At 42.2% G+C, this 14,725-nt stretch overlaps 1 protein-coding gene across 2 annotated transcripts in view; it reads right to left on the bottom strand.

Moving 5' to 3' along the window:
* The window catches only part of LOC147029459 (receptor tyrosine-protein kinase erbB-4-like), a 147,389-nt gene that overhangs the window by 121,625 nt on the left and 11,039 nt on the right, over positions 1-14,725 (bottom strand). The window lies entirely within an intron of this gene.

The following is a 14,725-nucleotide window of genomic DNA, read 5'->3' as shown; positions in this document are numbered from 1 at the left end:
AGGAGACGTCATAGTTGATGCAGGCCTAGAAGTTCAAGAAAGAAAAAAAAAAAAAACCTCCGCCCTTTACCCTCGCTAAATTTGTTTCCCTTCCATCCCGCTCACAGAAATTGGCGTTTAATTCAGTGATGCAAGGAGAATGACGGAGCACATACAGATACTGCACAATAAAACCTGTATTGTAAAAGAGTTTAAGAACGGATGTTTTACTGGGGAGGGGGTAAAGTGACTTTCAGGCCACGCTGTACATCTCTACTGTGACAACAAACATGCGGAAGGCACAGAGAAACATGGAAATGGTCTCCAAAGGACATCATCGGTGGCCAATTCTCAGAGAATTGCTATCATTGTAGGCATTGGATATGGAAGTGAGAAAGATAAAAAAGATAAATTATGTTCATGATAATTTTAAATAAATAAAGAAAGAAAATGTTATGAGTATCCAAATCACAAAGCTATGAAATCCTGTATGTTAACTCTGAAATGAAACATTCAATGGAAAAATAAGAAAAATCTCACAGGGTCCCACGGAACACCAAAGCAATATAAAGAGGTGACTTCAACTCCTCAACTACCTGCCCCCCCCTCACAAAACCCAAGTCATCAACCCCTCCCCCCACAAGAACTCAAAGTCTTCAACCTACACCTCCAAACACCCATACCTCAACATCCCAACACAAAGGATTCAATGACCTCCCCACTCCATCACTTAAAACTGTCCCCCAACAGCTCTCAGCCAATGATACGACGACTCCACAGCCTTGTGTTGCATACAAAAGTAGTAGTATTAGCATGTTGGGCTGTGCATCAATATGTGCCATTGCTCGGATCGACGTTAAATTAGGCGCTCCATCTGCCAGCATAAGTTGTGTTCTTCTGCCACTAAAGCAAATCTGCCAGCATCTGCCACCATCTGCCACCAGAGTCCTCCACGAAGAGTTGGTGAGCTATCCACCGGAACCTCAACTCCATCAACAGTTCTCAACCACCCTCCCTTCACACTCACCCTAAACCTCAACCATCCCCTCCCAACTCTGTCATGTCATGGCCCAACACAGTCTCCTGTCCAACACACAATTCCACGAAATATGCAGAAACACCGTGGAAATGAAACGCTCAAATGACCACGAGGAGCCCAATTGTGCCAATAAGAGATGCCAAACCAATTATCTTCTTCCTGATGCACGCACACATACTAAAAAGTAAATGATGGATGTTTTCTTTCAAAATCTCACGAGATTCGTGGAACCCCTCGGACAAAGACCTTTATATAATGACGTGCATTTTCTGGTCCCTGGTGGAGCATTTTTAGTGAAAATAGTAGCAAGGACCTGCAGAACCTCAAAGGTAAAAGCACTTGCCTGCGAGAATGCCACATAGTTATTTGTGCGATGTGCAAGGCAAAAGACCGCTGCTTCGATCACTCCGAAAATAAGAAAAATAGCCTGGGTTCGAAGCAAAAAACATGCAGACTGCCAATGTGCATATATATCATGCATCGTGGTTATATAGCTCGGAGGCATTACAATTGCACTGGCCCATGAGCTGACAACAGAGCCCTGAAGTCTGAGGCCTATACAGTTGGCTACAAGACCTGCAACACCTATCGGCTCCACCTTTCGATATTTGATGATCCTTTTAACAGTCGCTTTTGGTCATTTTACACTGAAGGGAAAACTTATAGGGAGGACATGATGATTGTGAATGTGACAGCTCCGAAGATGCTGTTGGCTTCGCATAGCACAGACATGGTGGCCATATGATAATTTTTTTTGTTGGGTGGTCGCTAGACTATTGGGTGGTCCCTAGACTACCCATATTCTCAGGTTTTCAGTCTGTCTGTAGGGTGATCGCGAGAGTATCCTCATTTTCACTTTTTCCGTCTGTCTGTATGTTTGTATGTAATGGATAGCTCTGGAGGCCAGAGGAGTCAACCGATGTTGATGAAACTTGACAGGTAGGTTCATATCAGGATCCAGTTGTATGCTTTTGAGCACCGTTGCTATGGACACTACCGTTGCCTAGCAACGGGACTTTGAAATTTTAAAAATCCTAAAAAAAATAAAAATAAAAAAAAAAAAAAAAAATAAAATCGGCTTCCAGGCTTTTATGCGCACTATAATCACACTCTTTGTCAAAAATTTTCAGCCCGATCCATCAAAAACTGTATGACTAGTATGCAATTATGTAGCGACCACCCATGTCGCCTACCGGCTTGTTGGGTGGTCGCTAGAGTACCCATATTTTCACTTTTTCCGTCTGTCTGTATGTAATGGACAGCTCTGGAGGCCAGCGGAGTCAACCAATTTTTGATGAAACTTGACAGGTAGGTTCATAACACGATATAGTTCTATGCTTTTCAACACCGTTGCTATGGACACCACCGTTGCCAAGCAACGGGACTTTGAAATTTATGAAAAATCCTAAAAAAATATATTTTTTCGAAAATCAAAAATCAGCTTCCAGGCTTTTATGCGCACTATAATCACACTGTGAAAAATTTTCAGCCGATCCGTCAAAAACTGTATGACTAGTATGCAGTTATGTAGCGACCACCCATGTCGCCTACCGGCTTGTTTGTTTGTTTGTTTGTTTGCAGGTTGCAATTGTGGGTGGAGTCAGGCCAGCTGTCAAATCAATGGATGGAAAGGCACGAGCATTACAGATGGATAGACAAACGAGCATATCATTATACAAATAGTTTGCGAGACTTTAAAAGATACTGACGGGATGGCAAGATTGTGCATACGATGAGCCTCTCACCTCGAAGCTGTCCTGCCTGGGTTTGAATCTCTGCACAGCTATAATCTGTCCCCCTAGTGTTTCACAGGCAGGGTGATTCATCCATGTGTGTACCCATGGATGTTAAACTGGGCATCCTGCCTGCCAACATTACAATTGGTGGATATTAAAGATCCCATTGTATCCTTCGTGAAGATTATGTGAGCCATCACCAGCACCGTGGAAAATGCCAAATTCCTGCCCTAACCAGGAGGCATTGCATCAGTGGTGCCAGCCGCACCCTCAGCCAATAGGAAAGAGAAGCATCCAAGGCTATGTGTATGAATATGTGCCATCGCTCAGATCGATGTTAAATTAGGCGGTCCATCTGTCAGCATTAGTTGGTGGATGTTAAAGATCCAAAAGCATCCTTCACGAAGAGTCGGTGAGCTATCCATTGTTACCTGATCAAATTAAAATTTTGTGCACAATCAATCGAGTATCTGTGTCGAGTGGTGACCCATCCAGGATTCTCACCCTGAATCAAGAAACTTGCCTTGTATTGGCAGCCAAATGCATCTAAATGGTGTGAGGAGGATCAATAAACAAACAAACAAGCAAACAAACAAAAAGATAGCAAGATAATTATTAATGTACACCAGCAAGTACAAGAAGATAGTACAGCTGGATTAATGTTCCATCACAGTGAGAGTAAGCACACACTCAGTTACCCAATGAGCTACTTGCAAAGTACTAAGATGATAGCCCACTGTATGGCTGGGAATTGAACCTATTTGAGATAGTTCAAAGCAGGGGTGCGTGGCTACCTCTGTGCGATCTCGCCACGCCATATTACCTTGAATGCCTCGACAAAAAAAAAAAAAAGAGGTCTCTGTTCGAAATGCCTTCAGGTGTACTGCGTACAGCACGTTATGGATATCACCAACTGGTTATCGTTAATCATCTTGTTATACTACGATGGTTCAATAAGATATTGAATGTACAGCACTCTATAAAAAGAGACAGTTGTAGGTGAAAAAGGAAATGCATTTTACATTCTCATTGTCCTGTTGCTTGCACAATATCTAATTACCCCACACAATGTAAATATAAAAGAGGAAGAGGAAATTGTTTGGAAAATTTGAGACATATCCGTTCCAAACAGCTTGAAGCAAAGATTCAATCAATTAATCAAGGTCACTGGGTGGCTGTGGATAAGCAGCTAAAGATGGAACGTTTACTGTCATGCCGAATCTAACTGTGGCGTGTACACAAGGTTTGGACAGTCAGTAGGGTGGGAACATCAAGACGAGAATTAAAAAGCCAATCGAAGACCGCCCAACCTTCCACCTGACTTCAGTGATCATGAAGCATAGCCTGAGACTCGGCCTTCCGTTACGAAATGCTAATGATGTGGATAGTCTCAGACTCTACGGCTTCAAGGGCGGCAGGATGGGAGCAGCCGCTTCATTCTGTAGTGGCAGCCATATAACCATGGTCCTCGAGAAAAAGGCCTTGACCACCATTATAAAACTGGACTCAGCAGATGAAGGAGTCGATTCCACATGGAATTCCAATGTGGCAGTCAGCTATAAAAGGTCAGTTTGGAGATGTGGTCTGCCCAACTCAGGTCAGAACTGAATGCAAGGCCCAGGAGCTCCAGACTGTACCTAGAACAAATGCTGACCATGGAAATAAATTGGACAATTATCCAACCGGTTCTTTTTTATACTTCCATTATTGTGGTGGCATCATCTTCTTTTTATTCTTCTTGCTTATGGCAGCTTAGTTGCCGAGTTGCTATCATTTTGTTGGGGTGCGACTATGCCATTGATGCTGTGCCCCTATACCGATACACTGGTACTCATTTTGCCAACCTCGGAAGGATGACAGGCTGAGTCAACCCCACCTGGTGTTAATTCAGCAGCCACCGGTGCTCAAACTCAGGACGCTAATATCCCAAGCCAGCCACCCTAATAACCAAGCCAACACCAGGCTTCAACTGGTTCTTAAAGAGGGACAAAGTGGGAGTTGCGGACATACCACATCAAAAGGATGTGTTATTGATGGATTATGTATACGATTAATTAATTATCCAAGTAAGTTGTGGAAAAATAATTAAGTGCTAAAACTTTTTTTTATGCACAGTATTTATAAAACTCAAATTGATAAACTCGAACATTTTTACCTTTCATTTAACCATAAATTGATTATTTACTTTGACTGTACATTATGTCCAAGTTGGAGATGATTAATCCGATGTTTATAATTTGTGTAGTCGCTTCATTCTGTGTGTCATCTACTTCTGAGTGTTTCCAAGTCATACTTTTCATATCTCCACTGCATATATAATGGGTGTGCGTGTGTGTCCTGTGAGTTCACAGGTAAATTTATTCATAGCAATGATTGTACTGTTGAACTTCTACAATTCATGAACTTTTATAAAAAAAAATTTTTTTGATGTATTTGGATGTAGTGATGTATTGAGTGACTTATTAGCCTCGCACGTCCCCGAAAGAATGCGAACGCGCTACTACAATGGTGATGTGGGCGAGTCTGCATCGGTTCTCAGATCTACTGTAATGTTATATACCCCGGTGAGGCTCGGCATTGTCAAATACTCCATCTTGCTTGTACTCCACGTAATATATCACAAGTATAAAAGCCTGTCAAAAACGATGGGTTGGATTTATTCGATTTAAAAATAATTCTTGAAGGAGACCGGAAGATATGATGTTTTGTAGCAAGAAAAAGCTGTTGCTTTAAAACACCACATGCACAAATGTGATCATATTTACTTTGTCTTCTGGGATGTGGCATTCTGATGGTGCAGGCTCATGCGCAAACCAAATTTTGAAGCCTCGGCCTAGCGTCAGGTAAGTGCTTATATCTTTATTAAACATCCTATGGACGTAAATGAACTCGTTTTACGCTGTAAATGTTGCACATCACATGCAATGAAATTCACCTCCCTCCACCTTGTATTTATTGTTATTGGAAAAACACAAACAAAAAGACACTTGTGTACACTGCCCTTGATGCTCAATTTGCGAGTCACCATCTACAATTCCAATACAAGACATAATTTTGGGTCTTTCGGGTCCTTGGACCATAGTGAAAACGGTGGTGTTAAAAGATTGGCCTTTCAAACCCTACTCAAATTGTCCTTATGAAGGGGGACAGACAAATACACAAAGTTTTATAATCGGTCGATGGTGGAGCCACAAATCAGAACTATTATCGTGCAATGAGCATGAAGGAAAGAAATACAGCACCCATGTCTAACGCAGAATCATGAATAAAGGAAATGGTATAATCCCCAAAAGTGAGAGAAGAACAAACATTTCATTGTTCTAAAATAAACCGAGATCATTAACCAAAACTAATGACGGGTAACCCAATCATCCAACTGTTTGCCAGTGGTCTGCAAAATCCTTTGCACAAATACAAGATGTAATAATTCATTGAAAATTACCCCATTTCCTGCTGTGGACCTCAGTACTGGATTTTATTTTTTCCATGTGCACTATCTCAGTGACTGGATTTTCAGCAATATAGCCGCGCATCAAAGGCAACACGACCTGGAGGAGGAAATTGGAGGCAAATCTGTCATCATTTGTCCAGATTGCTGGAAATGTATGTACTGCATCTCAAAATGAAAAGGTTTGAGATCCATCTTATATAGTCCTCCCGACAGTATGCTTAAAGGTGAGCCGGGAGGAGAGCTTAGAGGCAGATAAACTTGCCTCTGAGCAGACTAGCCTGTGCTAAAATGTTGGTTCAGCAATAAACCAACACCCTGGTGTTTCACAGGCAGGGCGTTTCATCAATGTGTGTGCCATTCTTGGAAAGGACATCAAGTCGGAGGACCCTCCTGCCAGCAGATGGTAAAGATCAATGGTGTCTTTCATGAAGAGGAGTAAATTTGTTGCCCACACCCTGACCATGTTCCAAAATCCTGCCAAAATTGCAAGTTGCAATTGGTCTTATTTTTGGACGTCTCTGGACACGAGGTGACACTGCTTCAGGTATAGTTGTCTGGGCAACAGGTTCTGCACTATAAAACATTCACCACATAGTTGGAGAGTTTCATGTGATGCAACCAATTCAATTCCACAAGTAAAAAAATATATATATTTGTTCATCAATGTGACAGATTCAAGCGTTTCAGACTGAGTAATACGTTTATATACAAGATTAAATTACAAACCAATGGAAGTTTATCAAGGCATGAGAAAAAGCTATTTGACCAATCCTTCTCTTCCCATGTCCTTGTACCGCAAGACACCCTCCCACCCACTGCAAGTAGTGTTAATTATACAGTTAACCACAAAGAGGAAATTTGCTCAGGTTACTGAAGGTCTACACTTTTTGAAAGACAGCACGGTTGAATTTGAACATCTACAACCTAGGACGTAGAAAGGACAAGCAGCGCTATCCCCCTCTATGATGGAACGTGCTACAAGATGCAGCTCTGCGCGCTTATACTACAACAGATAGTTTTATTCAAATAAAAGTTTAACTCAGGACCGGACAATTCATAATTGGGGTATTCGCCTGAACTTTGGCTCCTTTACACGCAGCAAGTTATATCAGCACATTCAAACATTCACAGCTCAGAGAAGGCTGAAGGCTGATGCAATTGCATCAACAACCGGTGGGCGAATCGAAGATGAATGGCTTTCAATGCGAGGAGTTAGCATTCTCAACTCTCAGGTGTCGCGGAGCCAGCCAACAAATCACATCCAACATTTGTGTAGAGGACTACAGTCAAACCAAATGGAGGTTTGAATCTGCGCAGATGCAAAAATTCTCGCGCATTCCTGTGTGTAGACGTCCGCAATCCTTTGCATGTAATAACTTATACAGCTGGCTGAGAAAAGGATTCCAGAGAAAGATAAAGAAGAAAAATTCCACGGGAAAAGGGCAAAACAAAATTCATTCCACAAGCATGGGCTTGCGTACTCTCGAACGTGTCGATGTTTAAAGCATGAAATGCAGGTCTCTCGTCATCATCCAAATGCGATTGGTTAAAACTCGGTAATAATGATCAACAACAGGGATGATGTGATTTTTCACGTGCATCAGCATACCAAATAGCAGAACGTGTTGCTCTTTCACGGCCACAATTATTCACACCTTCTCGTTGGGGGCGGGGGGGGGGGTCGGACGTGGAAAGCTTGGCCCGTCTTTTCGGAACTGGCTGGCTCCGTCTGATGTTCGACCAAGTAGGTTAGAACAGGAATTTGTAATTTGTTCAGGGTTTTAGTCGATAGCTCGCACACGATTAGGGAAGGAAACCGGAGTATCTTTAAAGTCCATCAATAAATGCTAGCAGGAGAGGAATGCCAAGTTAAACGTTCATTGAAGGGCCGGCACACATTCTCGTCTCGCCCTTCCTGTGAAAACATGAGGATGACGGTTTTTAGCTGGGTCAAGATTCAAACACAGACTCGGCAGCTCAAAGGTGAGTGCACACACCTTGAGAGTTGAGAGACTCTGTGCGAGGGGATAGGCACCGCCAAGTCGTCCCATCAGACAAAATTGCAGAACATATCAGTTTTACTTTTCTTCAGCTGCTGGGATTGAACCCAGAACTAAACATCTCAGAGGTGAGATTTTACGAATGAGTGCGAGATGAGCGTTTTGATCGATCGAACACCTTCACCCATCGGGAAAGATAGATGTGTTCACTCTGAACGTCAGGTGCCCAGGGAAGGGTATGTGGGGCGATACAAATTTCATGGAGGTGAATTTCTGGCATCTGTCGGAAACACTTATTTCCAGAAATCCACCTTAAAAGATAAACGGTCTTCCTTCCAATTACAGAATACACCTTTGTGTGCAACGGGAATGAGTATTCCTTGTATTAAAAATGTATACATGAAGCAGATGATGGAAGCAATTTTGTTTCTTTTAGAAGCGTCGACTGGTTTTGTTTGTTAAATTTGGCGGAAATTGCAAACCTCAAACATATCCTGTGCATATTCTCTGGAGTGCCAAAGCAATAGGCGGCCTGCTCTGAGATTTGGCATCCACTTCAGAATCGAGTGATCTGGCTGGAATTGGTGACAAGCATAAAAAAGAAGTTGCAGACAGTACATGTAGATATTTTCAACGTGGTTTCTCACAATTTAAGAACTAGATGGGTCTGCAGATAGTCTAATTGCTTACAAAACTTGAAAGTAATAGAGCTGAAGTGGTCAAAAACAATCATTTTCAAAATATCTTTAATCAGTTTCTCCTGGAATCCATTTTGGGTTGGAACGCGATTGTAAGACCTCCTGATTTCAAAACCGTTTAAGTGATTCCTAGATCGACAGTGCCTAATAAATCAGGTTGCACACAGCACATCATCTCATCTCACAAGCAATTAATTTGTACGAGGAAGTGTTGAAAAGTAATGCCTCAGTCTTTTTCTCCAAAGTGGGTAGAGATATTTAAATGAAACAAAGCACAGCCCACATATTATTCCTTCCTGCCACTGGGTGCAAGGTTTTGTGATTTTGATATTACAAATCTCAGGGCGACATTGATGAAGATGGGTTCAGTGCTGAGGCGCACCGGACTGGGGATGAGATGACTCGAGATGATGGACTGGAGATGAGATGAGTCGAGATGGACTGGATACGAGATGAGTCGAGATGGACTGGATACGAGATGAGTCGAGATGGACTGGATACGAGATGAGTCGAGATGGACTGGATACGAGATGAGTCGAGATGGACTGGATACGAGATGAGTCGAGATGGACTGGATACGAGATGAGTCGAGATGGACTGGATACGAGATGAGTCGAGATGGACTGGATACGAGATGAGTCGAGATGGACTGGATACGAGATGACTCGAGATGGACTGGATACGATATGAGATGACTTGGAAGCACTATTATGATTCAGAGAGTAAGTCGGTCAATGGATTACCACCACAAAGGATCATCAACCCTGACTTGACTATTAGGTTTTCATCTCTTCCATACACTTAATAGTACTGCAGCATAGCAAATCAATCGTTCGACTTTTCATAAAAGCACCAAAATTGGTACATATGTTGACTAATGTATTCTGAACAATTCTGGATATGGAGCCACTCGAGATTTTGCCTTGGTCAGCTTTGGCGGCCATTTTGGAAAATGGCCGCCATTCTACTTTAACAACATGGGATATCTGTCATTGTTATTTTGGTAGTCATAGCTGGTAGTCACTGATGGTGAAGCAGTCATCTGCCTTCCAAGGCAGGAAGATGAAAGCTCCCTGGCTCCATGCGGTCAAGAAGAGGCGGACAATCGCATCATGCTACATGTGGCCCATGCTGCAGAACATGACCACCGTCGGGTTAAAGTTCAAACCGTAGACACTGACATCATCATCATCATCTTGGCGGTGATGGTAGCTCAGGCACTACCATGCGTGGATGAACTCGTATACGGTCCATATACGGACGTCAACGAGGCCAGAAAGAAATTCTTCACCAAGAGGAACTCCGTCCAGCGCATCCCACCTACCAACGATGTTTTGGAACAGCATGTGAAGAGATCAGCCTTCCAGGGTGGCTATGTCTGGGGGCAGGTCTTGGTCCCTCAACCCGTGCTTCCATCACCAACAAGCTGGGACTGGCGGCAAACAGAGGATGGGTCCTACGAACCGCTCTGGACCACACTCCCTGAGGCTTAAAAAAGCTGCTTCGAGCTGGTGTCGTGCGGCTGAAAAAAAAGGCTGTAGAAACCGCTGCAAATGCAAGAAGGCTAATCTGCAATGTACTGGACAGTGTGCTTGTGAAGGAGAATGCCAGTAGACAGACGCAGTAGACACAGACTGAGATATCGGCCGAGCTTAGAATGTGCAAATGCAAAGTCGCATTGCTTGTAAAAGTGTTGACTTCTTGATCTAGAGCCAGTACACTTGAGCTCAGAAACTCATATTGTACTAGACTGATGTATGCGTGTACCATGTGTCCTGGTAGAATGGTAGTAGATAGTAAACCGTAGCCACTTCAAAGTGAAGTGTGCAATAATTTGACTACATTTTCTGAGTTTGTCATTATCACGATTATCAGTTCCCTTTTCAAAATAGAGTGAAGTATGTAATCTATAATGCAATTTTTGTTGATTCCAAACCCATTGAATGTGATGAATATCATTTGACTCTTGTTCTCCAGGCAATAATGGGTACTTTTCAGCAAAAAGTTTCAGGAGAGCAGCAATTTACAAATCAAATAATGCCTTTTTCTACCGAAAATGCTGGCTCATAATATTTGAATATGCCTTTTTATGGTCAATTTACTGAATTTTACACTTTCCTCATATCTGCCACCAATACAATAAGAAAATAAGAGCATAGAGCCAATTTCGCTAAAGTAGAATGGCGGCCATTTTGGAAAACCGTCGCCGAAGCTGACCAAGGCACAATCTCGGGTGGCTCCATGTCAAGAATTGTTCAGAATACATTATTCTACATGTGTACCAATTTTGATGCTTTTATGCAAATTTGAACAATTGATCTGAAATATCATACTACGCTGCTGGACTATAAGGAACACCTTTGTGGAGAACACGTTTCTTCCAACGACAATGTCAAGGACGCTATGAAGTGCTGGAATCTGCAGGATGCAAATTTCTATCGTGGCCATCACAAAACAACTCAAACGTTTGTAGAGATGTGTGGACTGCAGTGGTGATGATGTTGAGAAATATATTTGCCCCATGCATGGTAGAATAAAGATTGCTGGCAGTCTTTGTCTGTTTCCTTTGAATACCTTTACCCGTTTTGGAAAAAAAGGAAGAAGAGGCATTACTTTTAAACACACTCTCATAATTTATCCTCTTTGGGCAAATAATCCGAAGATTGTTATTTGTTCCAAGGTTGAGACACTGTCACACCTTGACGTTTTAGCTAGCATATGGCAAGGTCTCAAAATGTATGTAAAACGCTGGCATACGCTGAACTATTGAATTTTTTTTTAAGTGTTGGACGTATGCATAATGTATTAGTAACGTACACAGAACGTTTTAATCACATATAGATAACTTATACCAACGAATGCTGAGCGTGTTGTTGGCGTTCACAACCTATGCCCAACGATAGTCTAACTTATGCATAGCGCGCGGCAGCGTATTGCCGACGATCACGTGGCGTAGGCTATTCATAGGCTGTGGCTCGACGATTCAAATCATAACCGCACCAGACATTGAAGTGTGAAGCCACTGTCTGTCACACCTTGACGTTTTAGCCAGCGTATGCCGACGTATGAAAAATTTGCCGAACCAAGCTGGCACACGTCGAATACGTTATGGGTAAGTTTTGTATACGCGAGTACATCGAGAAATTTTCAGCATGTTGAAAATTTCTCGATGTACGCGACATATGACACACGTTCCGCATATGCTGGCATAAGTTGTAGGCACGCTACGCGATAGTTGACACACATTACTCATAAGTCGAAACACGTCGAGGTAATGGTTAGCATCAGTGTTCCAGACTCCGTTATTTTTTTTTCTTCGGTATGACGGTGATGTTGACACTTCGATTTAAATCGTTGAGCGGCAGCCTATTAATTATATTATAACCGCACGAGAAATCGAAGTGTCAACATCACCGTCATACCAAAGAAAGAAAGAAAAAAAAAAAAAAAAACGGAGTCTGGAACACTGACACTAACCATTACCTTGACGAGTTTCGACTTATGAGTAACATACAAGTAACATGTGTCGACGATCGCGTAACGTGCCTACAACTTATGGCCAGCATTATGCGGAACGTGCGAGTCATACATCGAAAAATTTCAAGCATGGAAAATTTGTCTAACACCTCGGCGTACAAAGACGTATGCCAACGTACTACGAAAAAAAAAGCCAGCGTACAAAGACGTATGCCAGCGTGCTCTTAACGTATTCGACGCGTGCCAGCGTTTTAGCCAAATTTTGCATACGTCAGGCATATGCCGGCTAAATCGTCAAGGTGTGACAGGGCCTTTAACAAGAACTTAAATGGGCATATTTGCACTATAAGCTCGATATGTTTATGAAATTGGTCCAACAAAATTTTTTTATCACAAAAAAGGATATCATTGTAATTTGATTTGTACATTTTGGCGAAGGCATCACATTTCCGGATTGAAGGTTCGTTCAGGTCGAGCTTCTGCATTGTAATCTGGTGACTACAGGTGCATTTCCCAACCTGCTAGGAAAGCAACGGCAGATAATCCGGTGTATTTCTTGCAGCAAAGTCAGGCCCATTAACGATGCGACCTCTGGAAACTCTGCACGATTGGAATGCAACATATTTGCAGAAAGCTGAGCAAACAGGTAGTGAGTTGGAACCATGTGGACTTCAGCACCATCGTTTATTGTCCAGTACCAGATTTAGTCGTGCTTAGCGTAGATGGTGCTCAAAGTGAGCTGAATCAGTTTTCTCATTGCACAATAATGCCAAAGGAGTTTCACAATGGATGAGATGATTAATTATCATTGGACATTTAATTCATCAGCATAACGGTGACAATTCTGCAAAGTTTGTTGACATCATGCATCAACCTTTGGATCATCTCAAACTGCTTCTCTCAGAGTTGCAGTTTGAGACACGAGACCGTTTTTTTTTTTTTTTTTCAACAAAAAACGTTCAGGCATTATCAGAATATGCACCCAGGAATGCATCGTGCCTCAGACCACACGTCCATCTTGCAGGGAGCTGAGCTGTGCTGATCGAGATTGTCAGTTCAAAACTAAATCACTCAAACGAGATGGCATGTCTATCATGGAGATTGCACAACTTTGGAGGAGAAAAGCTGAGTCTGATGGTTGATGCATGGGTACCTGGTAGTTGATCGGTGGCTTCACTTTGTCACTTCCACCCCTGAAGGTGAACGTAGGTTATATGTTTTCACCTAATTTTGGTCTGTCGTCTGGTTATCTGTGAGCAGGATGACTCAAAAAGTTAGTAGATTTTGGTGAGGATCAACATACTGGAATTTTTTTTAAGTGATTGGGCTAAAAATATGTAGCACAATACAGTAACTCAAAAGGTTTCAGACGAAGTTGGATGAAACTTGGTGGATGAGATGGAAAAACAACAAGAACAAGCTGATTAAATTCTGGTTCAAGTCCGAATCCAGATCCAGCCTACGAGTGGGATACTAAACATGAACTGGTCAGCCTGGCAGAGGTATGCGCACTACTGAGTGCTGTTCTAGTATTTTTCAAACTCGAGCTTCGTTTCGTCAGTTGTAGTCATCCAATATATAAAGCTCTTTCAAACCACTGACTTACTGACTGATATTAAAGCTCGGTTCCTTCCGGGTACCGCAGAAAAGCTGAAATTTTGTATGCCGATGGACATTGAAGGCAGTACACTGGGGGTGGGGGGGGGGGTGGAATAATAATAATAAAATAAAGTAAAAATAATAAATCACAGAACAGTCAGAAAGCATCTGCAAATGAAAAAAAAATGAAAAAAAATCAAATGCAAGAGAGCAACCTGAGACAATGGGGGGAATACGGTTCATATGCTTACACAATATGTAAGCACACCCCGCTCGTATACGTTGATCTCACGTATTTATTTACGTTTCTGAGAGCATGACTTGTACATTGGGAAATGGGCATTTTGCAATGTCGAAGAATGTCACTGTTGTAGGCAATTACTGCCCTGTAAAAATACCCCTTAATTTGGGGTAATTTGATTTCAACCCACAAAGGGCAAGCAATTTATTTTGTTTGCGTAGCACAACCATGAACCATCACATTTAATTGAAACGGAGCTATTGTATGTGTTTCTCGAAATAATTACACACATTGTAGGTAACAAGGTTCATAAAAACAGCCATTTTTGATTGGAGTTGATCAACCAGATCTTCACTAGTGCGAAGTGGCACGTCAGAGAAACGTCACTCCAAAATACCTGTTCTGTACACATGACGCACAAACACTATGGGACCATCATTCAGACACTACTTGTCATTGGCTTCTCCTCCTGAAAAAGCATTATTCCTCAAAAATGTGGAAATGC

Source organism: Eptatretus burgeri, chromosome 3 (genome assembly GCF_056783735.1).
Source record: "Eptatretus burgeri isolate ZD-2024b chromosome 3, Ebu_testis_v1, whole genome shotgun sequence".
NCBI lineage: Eukaryota > Metazoa > Chordata > Myxini > Myxiniformes > Myxinidae > Eptatretus > Eptatretus burgeri.
The sequence above is the reverse complement of the archived record's forward strand: the minus strand, read 5'-3'. Positions and strand labels throughout refer to the sequence as shown.